Raw genomic sequence first — 20,808 nt, forward strand, 5'->3', positions numbered from 1 at the left:
AGAGAAAATTGCGGAATGTAAACGTCCAAATGGACAAAGAGAAAATGACGGAAACATAAACATGATGAAATGATAAAATAAAGAAATAAAGCGAGAAATATAAAGAGCAATATAATAAAGTGCGGAAATTAAAGTTAATTGTTAGATGTTAAAGATAACCATCTTGAAACTTGTCAAGTATGTTATCAAAGTTAGTAATAAAGATCGATGGTAAGTGAAGGATGTTCTAGGATTTAAATTCAATGAAAATTTATCAGAAGCTTGACAAAATCATAGCAACTACACGATAAACTTCCATAAGCCTTAAATCAACCGCATACAATTCTCTTCCATGTTAGATCTTTTTTATTCGGGACACGAAATATTGCGCTATATTAAGCAGATCGCCAAGTGATTTATGTAGAAATCACCCTACAACGAGGCCGGTCAAAACTCTATGTGCTAATGCATGCGAGAGATGTGATATATAGATCACTCTCCGAAAGAAATACCGCAAGAAAAGAAAATAGGTAGCAATCTAGTCTTTAGCAAGAATCCATAAGAATTCTCAAGGTATCAAAGACTTTCATTGATCAAAATAAAAAGAAATAAAAGATGGAACCACATTCAAAAGCTCCTTTCATCCATAATTTCAATCACTTAATATTGCGGATTTGGATTCTCATCCTATCGACGCCCTAAGTCCATTGATATTAGAGAGAAATTAGGCCTCTAACTTGTGATTCAAAGAAAATAACACATTCTGCTCAGCAAGCAATCGATTGCTCCAGGAGTGCAATTGATTGCTCCTTTTTCAATTTTCAAAACCTACGCAGTTTTTCAACTGTGCAATCGATTGCAGCAAGAGAGCAATCGATTGCACTAGGCATTTTTAAAAAAAAACAGTAATCAAAAGGAGTAAAACTAGTTTGAACATAAAACCAAACACCTTGTGATCTTGGATCAATTTGTGCACGAAAATGTATCAAGTAAGCAAGCAAAACTCAGCAATGTAGCACCAAAGGTGCATCAAACATAAACAACAATGGATCACATCTTGAATTATGGAAAGGATCTAGAATTTTACCACTTCTTTCACAAACTTTGAATCTCCTTCAAGATCACAACACCAAAGCTTGAATTGATGATGAATAACAAGAGAGAATAGTGGAAGGATGAAGGTTTAGCTCAAAGTTAGTGAGGTTCAAGATGGTACTCACTAACTTTTTGAAAGAAGAAGAGAGCTTTGAGCGAGGGGTTTGGAAAGGATGAGAAGAGAAAGAGAAAGAGTTTCTTTGGCTTTCAAAGCTTGAGAAATAAAGAGGGGAAAACCTCTATTTATAGGATTTAGGCTTGGGATTATTAGTGGTTTGGAGTTAGTATTGGAAAATAGATTTAGGTTTGGTAAGTTGATTTGGAGCCCAAATTATAATCCAATAGTCTTGATGTCATCACATGAGGGTTTATGATAAAATGGCGTAGGAAATCAAATATAAGAACTAAGTCATGCTTCCCACACATGCAAATGATGTCATCACTTTCAAAAGCTGGAAATTTCCTTCATTTTTCCAATTTTCGCATTGGTGCAATTGATTGCTGTTTTGGTGCAATTGATTGCACTGTCTGAATTTAGTGAAAAAAACAGTTGGTGCAATCGATTGATGTTTTGGTGCAATCGATTGCATAAAAAGCATAATGCAAATCTGGTGCACAACAAGTTGGTGCAATCGATTGCTGTTTTGGTGCAATCGATTGCACAGAAAGCAGAATGCAAATCTGGTGCACAACAAGTTGGTGCAATCGATTGCTACATTATGCAAATTGATTGCTTGCTGAAGAATAATGAAAAATGCCTTTTTGATGGATATTTTGACTTGGTACCTACAAAACACAAACACACAAAAGCACAAGGCAAAATTTTTGGTATTTTGGTTTAGTATAGAACAAATTAAAAGCTAGAGGTGCTTGATGATTCCCCTCAGAGATAATCACAATATCAAAAATAGAGCTTCAAAATGGTGCTCTAGATTAATGATTAAGATGCAACTGATGTATGATCTTAGGGTCAAAAATTGGGGTATGACAGGATGTTAAGAGTGCTTTTCTGAATGGTTACATACTTGAGGAAGTGTATGTAAAACAACCTTCAGGATTCGAAAGCTCTGATAAACCAGATGCTATTTATAAACTGAAGAAATTACTTTATGGTCTGAAACAAGCTCCCATAGCTTGGTACGACAGATTGAGTAGTTTTCTTTCATAAAACAAGCTCACCAAAGGAATGGTTGACACCACACTCTTTTGTAAAACCTTCGACAAAGACATTCTTATAGTTCAAATTTATATTGATGATATTATTTTTGGTTCTACTAATCCCTCTGTTTGCAAAGAATTTTCTAAGTTGATGTAGGATGAATTTGAAATGAGTATGATGGGAGAATTGACATTATTTTTGGGAATTCAAATCTACCAAAGACCATAAGCTACTTTCATTCATCGAAACAAGTACACTAAGGATCTTCTAAAAAAGTTCAACATGCTTGATTGCAAGTTAGCAAAAACTCCAATGCATCCAACATGCATTCTGGAAAAAGAAGAGGTAAGTGGAAGGTATGTCAGAAGCTATATCGTGGTATGATAGGCTCTCTCCTATATTTAACTTCTTCTAGACCTGATATTTTATTAGCGTTCATTTATGTGCTAGATTTCAATCAGATCCGAGAGAATCCCACTAAACTGCTCTTAAAAGGATTTTGAGGTATCTGAAAGGAACAACTAATGTTAGCATGATGTATGAGAAATTATCAGAGTATAATCTTTCTGGTTTTTGTAATGCAAATTATGATGGAGACATAATTGAGAGGAAGAGAACTTCTAGAAATTGTCAGTTTCTAGGAAATAATTTGATCTCATGGTCAAGCAAGAGGCAATCAATAATTTCTCTTTCAACAGCAGAAGCAGAATACATCTCAGTGTCTCTGTGCAACACAAAATACATCTCAGTGTCTCTGTGCAACACTCAGATGTTATGGATGAAAAATCAGCTAGAAGATTATCAAATCTATGAGAGTAACATTCCTATCTTTTATGATAATATTGCTGGTATTTGTTTGAGTAAAAATCCTATCTTGCATTCTAGGGCAAAACACATAGAGATAAAGCATCATTTTATCAAAGACTATGTTCACAAAGGGATTATTTCTTTAAAATTTATAGATACATACCATCAATGGGATGATATCTTCACAAAACCCTTGGCTGAAGATAGATTTCTATTCATTATGAAGAATCTGAAAATGGACTTCTGTCCAACGTAAGATGTCATCAGAACTGAATATGTTTGGTTAGAATCTTAGGACAAAAGATTATGATTTAAACAAGTAATGTTTTTGTTTATTATTTTATTTTTTATCTCATTAATCAGAAGGTGTTTCGATCAGAGACGTCTCTGGTCAGGTGGAAGTAATTTGATCTTCCAGATTCTGAGAAAAACTAAAATGTGTCACTCAAATTTAATAAACGCGTGTAACCTTGGTCATGTTGTTCTTAATTATACCAAGTGTCACTCAAGAAGTGTATTTTAATTTATGGGAATTTATTAAAATCAAATTATGACGACCACTTATTTCTCCTCATATCTTCTGTCATTTTCGAAAAGATTTTCTTTACACTTCCTACTCATTTTCAAGAAGTCGTGTATTCTTTATAGTCTGACATTAATTGTCTTGAATATCTTGTGATTCATTACTCTACAATAACTCAATCGTTCCTTTATTCTTTTGTCCTGACTATTATATGTGTCATCCGTCCAAATCTCTTCTTAAGCTTCAGTGTTTACTTCGTCTACCCTCTGTTTAAATATCCTCCTAAGAACTCTTTCTTCATATGGATGTCAAAACAAGAAACTCTAAAAAAATGCTACATTCTCTATGGGCGTGTTCTGTCTGCATTATTCGAAGATGTCGAGGTTATCAGAATCATTCACAAGGCAGAATTAGAAGATGAAGATATTTTGTTGATGAAAGCTGCGATATCTTTGAAGACTAGCATATTTTTATGTTTATCTTCTTTCTTTCTTTTTCCTTGTACTCCGCCTCAATATATCAATGAAGTTGTTTTCCCTTCTTATATTTTGTCTTATTTTTTTCACACATAATATCTTTTTGACTATGACAAAAAGGAGGAGAAAATATGGAGTTAATTTTGATGATTAATAATCAATTCCGGAGATAAAACTACTTACATTTACTAACCATATAAACTTTTGTTTGTGTTAGAAATGTTTTTTTTTTCAGGATGATATCATAAAACTCAGATTGACATCAGATTATTAAAGATTGGTGTCAAACTCTAAAAGTTAAGAATATCAATTTAAAAATTAGATATTAGCAATCAGATTCTGAGAGTACATTGGCAATCTGACTCTGAGAATGTGATTCTGGAATCAGACTCTAAGAAGATGTCATACATAATCAGGCTCTAAGTTTTTACATAGATCTCATTTTAAGAAACTAGGCCTTGAAGATGACAATGAGGCTCTGAAAGACCTCACTCAGATCTAACAAGATCAGGCTCTAAAATATTTCATTTAGGCACTTCATTTTCCTGAATGGAAATCAGGCTCTGAAATGAATCTATCAATCAAGTTCTGAAAATGGAAGATCTCTGGTATCAAGACTCTAAAGATAGTATATAATCTACTGGAACCAGGGGGAGTTACCCAGGATGGTTCATAATCATGATATTTGATCTTTACCAAGTCTTTGACTCAGGGGAGTTTCTCATAAAGGATAAGTATTTCTTACCTTTTTCTACTATGAAATTCAGATGATTATGAACAAAATTGTGTCATCAAAATACATAGTTTTGTCATCATCAAAAAGGGGGAGGATGTTAGAACAAGATTGGTTCTGTAATACGTCTCTGAGTTTTGATGATAACAATGTGTATGTAGGTATGAACAAATTTGTTATACTAACGTTTGTTTTGTTGAGTACTTAACAAACAGGTTATGATTATGATGAAAAGGCGTGGCCAAAACATCAGAAGCCACCAGGTTATGTTTCTGCGCTACACATGTTCTGATGAACAGTAGCAACCAATTCAGAAGCAGAAGCATTTGAAGTTATCACTCTGTTACGAAGTCTGAAGAAACCAGTTATGAAGACCAAGTGCTGTAATACTCTAAAGACGTGGTTCTAAAGAATTTGAAGACTTGAAGCTCTGAAGACTCAAGTTTCCGAAGACAAAGGATTCTGAAAACCAAGTGCTGAAGACTCTGAAGATGTGACTCTAAACACTCTAAGACTTGAAGTTCTGAAGAATTCAAAGCTTATTCTCTTTTCTTCCAACTCATGTTGTGAGCCTCTGAAGTTCAAGAAGGAAAAAAGATAATGTTACTATGTAGTACGAGGTACCAGGTACAGACGAATGTTTCGTTCCACTACCAAGAAAGGAAGGACGTTGCGTACTATCTTGTCCCCCACTACGTTCAAGCCGCCAAATTTCTGGAAGTTCTAGAACTGCCTTCCAACAGATATATTATTGTATTGGTTATATAAGGTCTTGAAGACTCATAGAAGAAGCAAGCACGCTCATGATCATATTCACTTTGTATAAACTATTAAGAGCTTCATCTTTCTTTTAGTCTTAGATTTAAAAAAGCAAAGTTTACTTCCAGCTTGTGTAGAAGCATTATATTGTAAATAAACTCGGATCAAAGGTTGTTTGATTGTTCCTTGAGAGACCGAGTGAAGGTCACTAGTCTCGAGAAGTCTAGGACTAGAGAGTCTTAGAGGTTGTTAGTCACAAGTGAATGCTTGTGCAGGTGTTAGTCACAGGGGTTGTCTGTGCAAGGTTGTTAGTCATTGGCGGTTGCCCGTGCATAGTAGTTAGTCACTCGCGGTAGCTTGTGCAAGGTTAGTCAACGGTGGTTTCCCGTGCGATTGTAATAAGTTTGGTTATAGTGGATTAAGTCCTCGATTGAGAGAGGAGAAATCACCTCAGAAGGTTGGAATGGACTAGCTTGATATTTGTCCAGTGAACTAGTATAAAAATATCGTGTTCTTTCCTTCTTGCATCTTTTTGTTATTATTAATAGTAGAGAGTTTTTGGTTTCAAGAAAGGGGAGTTGTTTTTATTAAACTTCTAGTGTTTTTCACACCTTCAATGATAACCCAAATAACAAAATTCTTGCATTTGGAATAGAAGAAGAACCCCTACAACCTCAACCCACCTCACCCAAAACCCAACACAGTAATCAACATGAAAGCCCATAACTTTTTCAACTTCCCTAAAAGAAGCAACATTCCACCTTTCCCCTAGAAACCCCTAAAACCCTGAGATTTATTACCATTATACATGTCCATGAAATCACAATACTCATAGATTCTAGTGGTTCCCATAGCGTCATACAATCCAGTGTTGCAAATTTCTTACACCTATCCATTCATCCACTTCTACTATTACGATTAGAAATGGATAACACATACATTGCACATGAACATGCAATGAAACACCTATACTGATGATATAAAACTTGTTAACAATTTTCCTATATGTATGGTTTTGGTGTCCAGTGGCTCTAAATCTTAGGCACATTCGTCTCTGAATTTTCATCCCCATCGATGCAATTTTATTATCACAATAAACACACCACCATTAAAGAATTAATTGATGATAGGTTGCAAGTGCACAATTATATCAGAGTAATATAGAATGTAGTATTCCTCTAAGGACCTATTTGTGGGTACCATTCTTGCTAATTTTAGGAATTATCTAAGAGATGGTTTGTTGGTTGATTTTTGTTTATATGTAATTTAAAGAACTAAGACTATGGTCATGCATCCCATATTTTTATACATACCAAGTAAAATTAAACCTTTCATAATCCTCTATTTTAACGCATTTGATTTTTCAAATAAATAATAGAAAATTGGATAAATTACAGTTTTGGTCCCCTTATTTTGGTATTCTCACAGTTTTAGTCCCCCATTTTCTTTTTAAACAGTTTTGGTCCCCCATCCAAATTTTGTTCATGAACAGTGCATGATTCGTACATGAACAGTACATGACCGTACATGAATAGTGCATGACTGTACATGAACAGTTGGATCAAAATTGGGATGGGGGACCAAAACTGTTTAAAAAGAAAATGGGGAGACTAAAACCGTGAAAATATCAAAATAGGGGGACCAAAACTGTAATTTAGCCTAGAAAGTTTAGACCATATCTTCTTTCGAAATATACCGTCATATGTTAACCCATTGAATCCTCATATTTCATGGATTACTTTATTTAGAGAACCCTTTAAGTTTGGCTATTTTCAATAAAAATATTATTTCTCGAATAGGCCTAAGCTACTTTCTTGATTTGGCTTATCCATCTGGTTTTTATGTTCGAACATCAACCTTCCCCTTTCATTCCTTTGGTTGATGTCTTGATCTACCTCTTATTTCATAGAGGTATTCATTTTGCGCATAAAATATAGCTTTAATATGATTAAATATTGTTATGAAGCCACTCTGACTTGCAAGCTATACTTATATGCTATTTTGATTAATAAGTTGCATTGAATTGATATGCTTGCACTGACCTGGTTTTGGCTATTGATATGTTGCAATGAATTTGTTATGCATATTACACTAAATTGATATGCTGGAATTTGGCTATTGGTATGCTGCAATGGATTGATATGCTTTCTTTGACTTGGTTTTGGCTATTGCACTTACAACGATTTTGGTTGTTGCATTGACCTGGTTTTGGCTATTGCACTGACTTGCTATGTTGAACTGTCATGCTTGTATAATAACTATCATGTTTTTATTTTGTAAATTGGAAAACAAGCTTCATGGCAACATATTCATATATGTTCTACCCTCAAACAGTCCAAGATTTTGGGCAAAAGCTCAATGAGAACCAATTAATCATCAGTCATGAGAAGTGCTTCGGGTAGACCCGAGGACAAGAGAGACAAAGCTAATGATGAAACAAGTTCAAGCAATATATTGCCTATGAATTTGACAATGGTAAAGTGTAAGAGTTGTGAGAAGTTTGGACAAAATTTAAGAAAATGCAAAGGAAAAACAACGGTGGATCGATAATTTCTCAAAGGAAGTAACAAGGATAAGAAGTAAAAGAGAGCATATGTAACACCCTTCTAACCAACAAGGAGTATTCGCAATATAATATAAATTAATTCAATTTAAAACCACCAACAATGGTGTCACATCTTCATAAAAAATTCACAATTAAATGTCTTGCTCCGTAACACGGGTTCTCAAAATTTACTTAAAACTATACTCCATTATCAACACAAAATAAAACATGATATCTCATAGCCGAATTCATAATTTAAAAGCATCTTTAGTAAACTTCATAAAACATCAATCGAACTTCATAGTTCACGAGTGTAACACCCCGTATTTTCCGTTTATTAGTTTAATTTGGATTTAAATTAATTATTTGGAATTTTGGTATTTTAATTTGGATTTAATGGGAAAATTATGGAATAAGAGCTATTGGAATTAAGGGTGATGTTAGTAAAAGAGGGGTGTTATTTGATTAGGCCTTTTACTAAGCTGTGTTCATTTTATTTTGTTTTTCATAAAATAAGAAAAGAGCCACTTGGGAGAAAGAGAAGAACACGTGAAAAAGAGAAGGAGAGAGGAAGAAGAGGAAGAAGGGAACCTTAAAGAACTCCGATCGAAGGTAAGGGGGGACTCTTCCTTTTAGTAACTATTATGTGATTATAGGTAATAGAACTGGTTAGGATATTGTTTGATTCAATTGGTTGTATTGGGATTTGGATTGTTAGGTTTAGGGAGGTTATAATTGATGAAATTGCATAGATTATTGGGTGATAATGTGTTGTTTTGATGTATAATGATGCAATTGATGATTGTTTGGCTGTATATGATGTTTGGAATCGATTTTAGGCCTTAAGTGTGTGAAATCGCAGGGTCTGTCGCAGACTTGCGAATCTGCAAAATTGCAGGTCCGCTAAGCGCATGGGGGTCCGCTAAGCGGAGGACCTGGCCTGGTTAGCTTCTGTCAAGGGTCGCTAGTGGTCCGCTGAGCGGAGGTCTGAAGGAAGTTCGCTTCTGCCTCACGTCGCTAGTGGTCCGCTGAGCAGACCCTGCTGTGCAGAACTTTTTCTAAACTTCAAAATTGCGTATGTTTTGATCTGTGTACTCTTTTTATGTGCTGTTTTGGGAGTTGCAAAGCTAATTAAATGTTTTATAATATAAAATAGAAGTACGGGCAGTGGCCGACTTATTTTTTTTAAAATTGATTTAATTGCTTTGCGAACTGAAATGTTGTGCATATGTGTGATTGTGTGAATATGACAATGTTTCGGTGTGATGACAAATGAATGGTGGTTATTGTCATGGTTATTATGATGAATGTGTGAATAATTGAATGATTGTGCAAACATGTACATACTTGTCGGTGATGAAAATGGTGAGTTATGGTGAGACGGTGCGGTGCATCGGATCGGTGATGTTTTTAAGTATGTTATATGTAGGCATTTATTCATATGCATTCGGTGATGGATCCCGGTGATGTTTGGATCAAATGGTGGACATATTTCCCATTGTGCAGAAATTGTGTCGGTTGAGCCGTATCTCGGTGATGTTAGAACAAGATTTGTTCTGATCAATTATCTTAGTTTTGATGATAACAATAATATGAATTTTGCTTAAGATAATATGGTACTCTAATCCAATGCAATTTCCTTTTCAGGAAATATATAAAGAGTATGCATAATTCAGCGCTCAGAAGCTTTGTCTCAAAAGGTTCAGCATGCAACATCAGAACATGGTCTGGCAAGACATCAGAAGATGGTCGAAGCAGAATCAGAACATGGGTCTATGGAAGCATCAGAAGAACATGAGATCAGAAGCACTGAAGTTCTGATGGTATCACGCACAGAAGCACTTCAAGGTCAGAAGATCAGAAGATGCTTTGCACCAAGCTGTTTGACTCTGATGATATTCAAACGTTGTATTCACAAACATCAGATCAGAAGGAAGTACATGTGGCAGGCTACGCTGACTGACAAAAGGAACGTTAGAAGCTATTAAAGGCAACGTCAGTAGACACAGCGTGAACAAGGCTCGAGGTAGTTGACAAAAGCGTATAACATTAAATGCGATGCTGTACGGAACACGCAAAGCATTAAATGCACTCAACGGTCATCTTCTCCAACGCCTATAAATATGAAGTTCTGATGAGAAGCAAGGTTAACGAACTTACACAATTTCTGTGAATATTAACTTGCTGAAACACTGTTCTATTCGAAGCTCAGAATCTTCATCTTCATCAAAGCTCACTACATTGCTGTTGTAATATATTAGTGAGATTAAGCTTAAACGTTAAGAGAAATATCACAGTTTGTGATTATAGCTTTTAAGAAGCAATTGTAATACTCTTAGAATTGATTACATTAAGTTGTAAGGAACTAGAGTGATCGTGTGGATCAGAATACTCTAGGAAGTCTAAGAGGTTATCTAAGCAGGTTGTAACTAGAGTGATCGTGTGGATCAGAATACTCTAGAAAGTCTTAGAGGGTATCTAAGCAGTTGTTCCTGGAGTGATCAGTGTGTGATCAGAAGACTCTGGAAGACTTAGTTGCTGACTAAGTGGAGAACCATTGTAATCCGTGCGATTAGTGGATTAAATCCTCAGTTGAGGTAAATCATCTCTGCGGGGGTGGACTGGAGTAGTTTAGTTAACAACGAACCAGGATAAAAATAACTGTGCAATTTATTTTTATCGGTCAAATTTTTAAAGCTACACTTATTCAAACCCCCCCTTTCTAAGTGTTTTTCTATCCTTCAATTGGCATCAGAGCGCCGGTTCTAAGGTGCAAGCACTTAACCGTGTTTAGAAAAGATTCAGGAAGAGAAAAACGCTTCAGTAAAAGATGGCTGATGAAACTGCAAAGTCTACATCTACATCTGGCTCTGCTGAGCAACACAACGGTAACAATGGTTATACTAGACCGCCGGTATTTGATGGTGAAAACTTTGAATACTGGAAAGATAAACTGGAAAGTTACTTTCTTGGTCTAGATGGTGATCTATGGGATCTTCTGATGGATGGTTACAAACATCCGGTAAATGCCAGTGGCGTAAAGCTGACAAGGCAAGAAATGAGTGATGATCAGAAGAAGCTTTTCAGGAATCATCATAAATGCAGAACTGTTTTGCTGAATGCTATCTCTCATGCTGAGTATGAGAAGATATCTAACAGGGAAACGGCCTATGACATATATGAGTCCTTGAAAATGACTCATGAAGGAAATGCTCAAGTCAAGGAGACTAAAGCTCTCGCTTTAATCCAGAAGTATGAAGCCTTCAAGATGGAGGATGATGAAGACATTGAAAAGATGTTTTCAAGATTTCAAACTCTTACTGCTGGATTGAGAGTTCTTGACAAGGGATACACCAAGGCTGATCACGTAAAGAAGATCATCAGAAGCTTACCCAGAAGATGGGGTCCTATGGTGACTGCATTTAAGATTGCGAAGAATCTAAATGAAGTCTCTTTGGAAGAGCTGATCAGTGCCCTGAGGAGTCATGAAATTGAACTGGATGCAAACGAGCCTCAAAAGAAAGGTAAGTCTATTGCATTAAAATCCAATATCAAGAAATGCACTAACGCTTTTCAGGCTAGAGAAGAAGATCCTGAAGAATCAGAATCTGAAGAAGAAGATGAACTGTCCTTGATCTCCAGAAGGCTAAATCAACTCTGGAAGAACAAGCAAAGGAAGTTCAGAGGCGTCAGAAGTTCAAAGAAATTTGAACGTGGAGAATCTTCTGATGACAGAAGATTTGACAAGAAGAAGGTCATGTGCTATGAATGCAATGAGCCTGGACACTTCAAGAATGAATGTCCAAAACTTCAGAAGGAAAATCCCAAGAAGAAGTTTCATAAGAAGAAAGGTCTTATGGCAACCTGGGATGAGTCAGAAGATGATTCAGACTCTGAAGATGAGCAGGATAACTGTGCGCTGATGGCGACAGAAGATGACGGATCAGAATCTACATCAGAATCAGATTCTGAAGAGGTATTTTCTGAACTTACTAGAGATGAGTTAGTTTCCAGTCTAACAGAACTTCTGGAATTCAAGTCTCAGATTAGTCTCAAATACAAAAAGCTGAAAAAGCTATTTGAATTTGAAACGAAGAAGCTTGAGTTGGAAAATTCTGAATTAAAAGAAAAAGTTTTAAAATTATCCAATAATGTTGGATCTCCTTCCAATTCAGAAAAATCCACTCCTAGTATAAACCATATTCTGAAAGAATATGATTTAAGTTTCAGGAAGTTCTTATCTAGAAGTATTGGCAGAAGTCAGCTAGCTTCTATGATATATGCTGTGTCTGGAAACAGTAGAGTTGGCATTGGTTTTGAGGGTGAAACCCCATACAAACTTGAACCTGTTGATAAGATGAAAATCACATACAAGCCATTGTATGATCAGTTCAAGTATGGCCACTCACATGATATTAGGCACACTTCACATGCTCAAAGTTTTCACATTACACACACTAAGAAGCATGTGACACAACCTAGGAAATATCATGAAACTCACATTAAGAATTATCATGCTGTTCCTCCTATTACTTACAATGTTAAACCCAAGTTCAATCAGAACTTGAGAAAATCTAACAAGAAAGGACCCAAGAAAATGTGGGTACCTAAGGATAAGATTATTCCTATTGCAGATATCCTTGGCTGCAAAAAGGACAAAGCACAACATGTCGTGGTACCTGGACTCTGGATGCTCACGACACATGACAGGAAGAAGGTCTATGTTCCAAGACCTGGTGCTTAAGTCTGGAGGAGAAGTCAAGTTTGGAGGAGATCAGAAGGGCAAGATAATTGGCTCTGGAACTATAAAGTCTGGTAACTCTCCTTCCATTTCAAATGTACTTCTTGTAGAAGGATTAACACATAACCTCTTATCTATCAGTCAATTGAGTGACAATGGTTATGATATAATCTTTAATCAAAAGTCTTGCAAGGCTGTAAATCAGAAGGATGGCTCAATCCTATTTACCGGCAAGAGGAAGAACAACATTTATAAGACAGATCTGCAAGATCTTATGAGTCAGAAGGTGACTTGTCTTATGTCTGTTTCTGAAGAGCAGTGGGTCTGGCACAGAAGATTAGGTCATGCTAGTTTGAGAAAGATTTCTCAGATTAACAAACTGGATCTTGTCAGAGGACTCCCTAATCTGAAATTCAAATCAGATGCTCTTTGTGAAGCATGTCAGAAGGGCAAGTTCTCCAAACCTGCATTCAAGTCCAAGAATGTTGTTTCTACCTCAAGGCCATTAGAACTCTTGCACATTGATCTGTTTGGCCCAGTCAAAACAGCATCTGTCAGAGGGAAGAAATATGGATTAGTCATCGTAGATGATTATAGCCGCTGGACATGGGTAAAATTCTTGAAACACAAGGATGAGTCTCATTCAGTGTTCTTTGATTTCTGCATTCAGATTCAATCTGAAAAAGAGTGTAAAATCATAAAGGTTAGAAGTGATCATGGTGGTGAATTTGAGAACAGATTCTTTGAAGAGTTCTTCAAAGAAAATGGTATTGCCCATGATTTCTCTTGTCCTAGAACTCCACAGCAAAATGGAGTTGTAGAACGAAAGAATAGGACTCTGCAAGAAATGGCCAGAACCATGATCAATGAAACCAATATGGCTAAGCATTTCTGGGCAGAAGCAATAAACACTGCATGCTATATTCAGAATAGAATCTCTATCAGACCTATTCTAAATAAGACTCCTTATGAATTGTGGAAGAATATAAAGCCCAACATTTCATATTTCCATCCTTTTGGATGTGTATGCTTTATTCTGAACACTAAAGATCATCTTGGTAAGTTTGATTCCAAAGCACAAAAATGTTTCCTTCTTGGATATTCTGAACGCTCAAAAGGCTACAGAGTATACAATACTGAAACATTGATTGTAGAAGAATCAATCAATATCAGGTTTGATGATAAGCTTGGTTCTGAAAAACCAAAGCAGTTTGATAATTTTGCAGGTTGTGATATTGATGTATCAGAAGTTGTTGAGCCAAGAAGCAACGCATCAGAAGCAGAGCTTCTCAGAAGCAAAGAATCTGAAGATCAAGTATCAGCTTCTCTGGAGAATCTAAGCATTTCTGAAGAACCATCTGTCAGAAGATCATCCAGACTCATCTCTGGTCATTCAGAAGATGTCATTCTTGGAAAGAAGGATGATCCAATCAGAACAAGAGCATTCCTTAAGAACAATGCAGACTGTCAATTAGGTCTTGTATCTTTGATCGAGCCAACTTCTGTTGATCATGCTCTAGAAGATCCAGACTGGATAATTGCTATGCAAGAAGAACTGAATCAGTTTACAAGGAATGATGTTTGGGATCTTGTTCCTAGACCAGATGGATTCAATATAATCGGTACAAAATGGGTCTTCAGAAACAAGCTCAGTGAGAAAGGTGAAGTGGTAAGGAACAAAGCCAGACTGGTGGCTCAGGGTTATAGTCAGCAAGAAGGGATTGACTATACAGAAACCTTTGCACCAGTGGCCAGGTTAGAATCTATTCGTCTATTAATTTCATTTGCCACTCAACATAACATCACTCTCTATCAGATGGATGTTAAGAGTGCCTTCTTAAATGGTTATATAGATGAAGAAGTTTATGTCCATCAACCTCCTGGTTTTGAAGAATCCATGTCTCCTAATCATGTTTTTAAACTAAAGAAATCGTTGTATGGATTGAAACAAGCTCCCAGAGCTTGGTATGAACGCTTAAGTTCTTTCCTTCTGGATAATGGTTTCACTAGAGGAAAAGTGGACACTACTCTCTTTTGTAAAACCTTTAAAAGGGATATTTTAATTTGTCAAATATATGTAGATGATATTATTTTTGGAACATCTAATGCTACACTTGGAAAGGAGTTTGCTGAGTCTATGCAGGCTGAGTTTGAAATGAGCATGATGGGAGAACTCAAGTATTTCCTTGGAATACAAATAAATCAAACATCAGAAGGAACGTATGTTCACCAAACCAAGTATGTGAAGGAACTTCTGAAGAAGTTTAATCTTCTAGACTGCAAAGAAGCCAAAACTCCTATGCATCCAACATGCATCCTAGGTAAGGATGAGGTAAGTAAGAAGGTAGATCAGAAGTTATACAGAGGTATGATTGGATCTCTTCTATATTTGACTGCTTCTAGACCTGACATTCTGTTCAGTGTTTGTTTGTGTGCTAGATTCCAATCAGATCCAAGAGAATCTCATTTAACTGCTGTTAAGAGAATTCTAAGGTATCTGAAAGGTACTACTAATGTTGGCTTAGTTTACAGAAAATCTAAAGAATACAACTTAGTAGGATTCTGCGATGCTGACTATGCTGGAGACAGAATTGAAAGAAAGAGTACTTCAGGAAGTTGCCAATTTCTTGGAAGTCATTTGATCTCCTGGTATAGCAAGAAGCAAGCAACTATTGCTCTATCAACAACAGAAGCAGAATATGTCGCTGCTGCTGGTTGCAGTACACAGATGCTCTGGATGAAGAGTCAGCTAGAAGATTATCAGATATATGAGAGTAACATTCCTATATTCTGTGATAATACTTCTGCTATATGTTTATCTAAGAATCCTATTCTTCATTCAAAAGCTAAACATATTGAGATTAAACATCATTTCATAAGGGACTATGTTCAGAAGGGTGTTCTATCTTTAAACTTTGTGGATACAGACCATCAATGGGCTGATATCTTTACAAAACCCCTGGCTGAAGATAGGTTTAAGTTCATTCTGAAGAACATCAGTATGGATTTATGCCCAGAATGAGAAGATGAGAAGTTCTTATGTATGAGTATCTTCTGAAATGAAAGTGGATTATTTTTTAATCAGAAGTTCTGATTAAAATCTTTTAGAAATTATGATTCGGTTATTACTAACGTTTCATTGTCTAAGTTGATTCAGAACCTCTTTTAAAGCAAAACAGCTGTAACGTTTTATCTCGGGATGGTAAACCTGTCTTTACTGTTCATGGATAAGCGCGCGTGCAGTTGAAGGGACGCCGACCATAGGTAACTGTGCTAGTCACCTCATTTGTCTTTATTATCTCTCCTCATGTCACGTAACATTAAATGCTATCCATCATTTGTTTCATTTTATTTTCTTTTAAATACTCTTCAAACGCTTCTCCTTCCCTCTTATATTTTCTCTTTACACTCTGTCTTTGTTTTCTTTCTCTATCTCTTTGCATTCATGTCAAACCCTAGCTGTTCATTATCTGCAAATCCATCATGAACTCTTCATCAAGCCCAGGAAACCATGAAAATGATCAAAACAAAAAGAGAAAAGCTGTTGAAACATCTTCTTCCAAACCCAAAAAGATAAAGATCACCTATGACCCTCTCAAGGTGAATCCATTCGAAGCAAAGTTGTCTGGAAACTATTCTAGACGTGTGTTTCAACCCCCTGGTGAAAGCCCTCCATCATCTCCATCTTCTTCCTCATCTTTTTACCTTCAAGACTCAACTTCCTCTTCATCTAACCTTTCCTCTCCCTCAACCCATTCCAAAGAAATCTCTTCATCTTCACCTGCTGAGAATGTTGTTTCTGATAGAGATTGTGGAAGATCTGCATCAGAATCAAGTCTCCCTGACCCCTCGCCTGGAAGCCCAAGAAGCAGTCAATGATGCGTTTCACTCCTTCATGGCAAGGAAAACTGCAAATTATGACAGGGTTCAAGACATGCTGGCGCAGATTTTGTCTTAGCTAGGGTCTTAGTCTTTGGTCTTAGTAGTTTTCTTTCCTTGTTGCATCTGCTTGTTAAACATCTTCTCATGTAATATCTTTTGATTATCAATGAAAAGTTTCTTTGTTTTGCATTTCATTGATTTTGTTTGTCGTTTTATACATCTGAATCTTTTGATATATTCTTTTTGATGTTATGACAAAAAGGGGGAGAAGATAAATGATAAATGATTTGATTAATCTATCAGTTGCTGGGTAAAGCTCCCACACATTTACTAACAAGAACTGCAAGTTCTATATGGTTTAAGTGTTTTGCAGGTATAAAGAAGTGAAGAGAATCTTCAAAGCACACAAGAAGCAAAACCATAAGAAGCGTTATTCTGTAAAAAGAATAAGCTTATGGAAACTGAAGCAAGCTGAGTGCTGTCAAGCTTCAGAATCAGAAGCACTGATAATAGAATTTGATCCATATTTGTCTATTTGCTCTGACAAAATTCTATTTGCTCTGATACATTATTTTAGCCTATATGGCTCTGATACATATCATGTGTTCTAATATACATTTTATGTTCTGACTCGTTCATGCTGACTTTTGTCGTTTAGTTTTTGTTCTGTAACATTTCAGGATGTAGAGATGCTCTGATAATGCTCTGGTACATTCAACAATGTTCTGATACAAATCTAGCATGAAGTGATGTTGGTAGAAATTCAAAGCTCTGAAGCTATCCGAGGGAAGCAGAAATCAGAAGCTGTGAATGTTTTAAAGATCCAGAAAACTCAAGTTCTGAAGCTGTCCTAAATGGAAGCAGAAATCAGAAGCTGTGAATGTTCTGAAGATCAAAGAAATTCAAGTTCTGAAGCTGTCCTAGATGGAAGCAGGAATCAGAAGTTGTGAATGTTCTGATGATCAAAGAAATTCAAGTTCTGAAGCTGTCCTAAATGGAAGCAGGAATCAGAAGCTATGAGTGTTCTAGGGATCTAAAGAAATTCAAGTTCTGAAGCTGTCCAATGGAAGCAGAAGTCAGAAGCTATGAATTCTCTGAAGACAGAAGCTTATGTGATCGTCTCTACCGAAATAATCAGGGAAGTCTTTTATTAAAGTTCTTCGAGTATTTATTTCAGGGGGAGATTATTTATCTCAGGGGGAGATTGTTAATCTCAGGGGGAGACATATTCACATGCTTATGCTATAGCTGTGTAATTTGTCTTTTGCCGTCTGCTCTTTCTGATCGCAAATTCATATCATTTATATATGTTTTTGTCATCATCAAAAAGGGGGAGATTGTTAGAACAAGATTTGTTCTGATCAATTATCTTAGTTTTGATGATAACAATAATATGAATTTTGCTTAAGATAATATGGTACTCTAATCCAATGCAATTTCCTTTTCAGGAAATATATAAAGAGTATGCATAATTCAGCGCTCAGAAGCTTTGTCTCAAAGGGTTCAGCATGCAACATCAGAACATGGTCTGGCAAGACATCAGAAGATGGTCGAAGCAGAATCAGAACATGGGTCTATGGAAGCATCAGAAGAACATGAGATCAGAAGCACTGAAGTTCTGATGGTATCACGCACAGAAGCACTTCAAGGTCAGAAGATCAGAAGATGCTTTGCACCAAGCTGTTTGACTCTGATGATATTCAAACGTTGTATTCACAAACATCAGATCAGAAGGAAGTACATGTGGCAGGCTACGCTGACTGACAAAAGGAACGTTAGAAGCTATTAAAGGCAACGTCAGTAGACACAGCGTGAACAAGGCTCGAGGTAGTTGACAAAAGCGTATAACATTAAATGCGATGCTGTACGGAACACGCAAAGCATTAAATGCACTCAACGGTCATCTTCTCCAACGCCTATAAATATGAAGTTCTGATGAGAAGCAAGGTTAACGAACTTACACAATTTCTGTGAATATTAACTTGCTGAAACACTGTTCTATTCGAAGCTCAGAATCTTCATCTTCATCAAAGCTCACTACATTGCTGTTGTAATATATTAGTGAGATTAAGCTTAAACGTTAAGAGAAATATCACAGTTTGTGATTATAGCTTTTAAGAAGCAATTGTAATACTCTTAGAATTGATTACATTAAGTTGTAAGGAACTAGAGTGATCGTGTGGATCAGAATACTCTAGGAAGTCTTAGAGGTTATCTAAGCAGGTTGTAACTAGAGTGATCGTGTGGATCAGAATACTCTAGAAAGTCTTAGAGGGTATCTAAGCAGTTGTTCCTGGAGTGATCAGTGTGTGATCAGAAGACTCTGGAAGACTTAGTTGCTGACTAAGTGGAGAACCATTGTAATCCGTGCGATTAGTGGATTAAATCCTCAGTTGAGGTAAATCATCTCTGCGGGGGTGGACTGGAGTAGTTTAGTTAACAACGAACCAGGATAAAAATAACTGTGCAATTTATTTTTATCGGTCAAATTTTTAAAGCTACACTTATTCAAACCCCCCCTTTCTAAGTGTTTTTCTATCCTTCAGGTGATGTTTAGATCGGTCGGGTGGATTAAGTCCACGAATTATTGGTACCACATGCATAGTGTCAGTTGGTCCATATGCATCTTGATATAACATGATTGAATGAGTTTTAGTTTCGTATTTTGGTGATGTAATTGTTGGTATACTTGATAATTGTATGAAAATCTGAATATACTGCAATTTGGGTTAATGGTATGCTATGAGGTTATGTTGCTTATGAATGCATAATATTTATTAACTGTGAATGAGACTCACCTTTACATGTTGTCATTTTTCAGATTGAGGATAACGGCTTTCGACTTGGTGAGGATTAGCTCATAAGTCAGTGTGTTTAGTGTAGCGTCAAGTGTCATGCTCTGATATTGTTGTTAGAACAAGATTTGTTCTTATCAATTATCTTAGTTTTGATGATAACAATAATATGAATTTTGCTTAAGATAATATGGTACTCTAATCCAATGCAATTTCCCTTTCAGGAAATATATATAAAGAGTACGCATAATTCAGCGCTCAGAAGTTGTGTCTCAAATGGTTCAGCATGCAACATCAGAACATGGTCTGGCAAGACATCAGAAGATGGTCGAAGCAGAATCAGAACATGGGTCTATGGAAGCATCAGAAGAACATGAGATCAGAAGCACTGAAGATCAGAAGATGGTATCACGCTCAGAAGCACTTCAAGGTCAGAAGATCAGAAGATGCTATGCACCAAGCTGTTTGACTCTGATGATATTCAAACGTCGTATTCACAAACATCAGATCAGAAGGAAGTACAGGTGGCAGACTACGCTGACTGACAAAAGGAACGTTAAAAGCTACTAAAGGCTACGTCAGTAGACACAGCGTGAACAAGGCTCGAGGTAGTTGACAAAAGCGTATAACATTAAATGCGATGCTGTACGGAACACGCAAAGCATTAAATGCATTCAACGGTCATCTTCTCAACGCCTATAAATATGAAGTTCTGATGAGAAGCAAGGTTAACGATTCTGCACCAAAACAACTCATATCAAACTTGCTGAAACGCTGTTCAAATCTAAACTCAGAATCTTCATCTTCATCAACTCACTACATTGCTGTTGTAATATTTTAGTGAGATTAAGCTTAAACTGTAAGAGAAATATCACAGTTGTGATTATCGCTTTTAAGAAGCATTTGTAATACTCTTAGAATTACATTAAGTTGTAAGGAACTAGAGTGATCGTGTGATCAGTATACTCTAGGAAGTCTTAGCAGTTGGCTGAGCAGTTTGTAACTAGAGTGATCAGGTTGATCAGAATACTCTAGAGGAAGTCTTAGGAGTGAACTAAGCCTAGAGTGATCGTGTTGATCAGTAGACTCTAGAAAAGTCTTAGAGGGTATCTAAGCAGTTGTTCCTGGAGTGATCAGGTTGTGATCAGAAGACTCTGGAAGACTTAGTTGCGGACTAAGTGGAAAACCATTGTAATCCGTGCGATTAGTGGATTAAATCCTCAGTTGAGGTAAATCATCTCTGCGGGGGTGGACTGGAGTAGCTTCGTTAACAGCGAACCAGGATAAAAATAATTGTGCAATTTATTTTTATCG

This window comes from Vicia villosa, linkage group LG2, assembly GCF_029867415.1.
Source record: "Vicia villosa cultivar HV-30 ecotype Madison, WI linkage group LG2, Vvil1.0, whole genome shotgun sequence".
Classification (NCBI taxonomy): domain Eukaryota; kingdom Viridiplantae; phylum Streptophyta; class Magnoliopsida; order Fabales; family Fabaceae; genus Vicia; species Vicia villosa.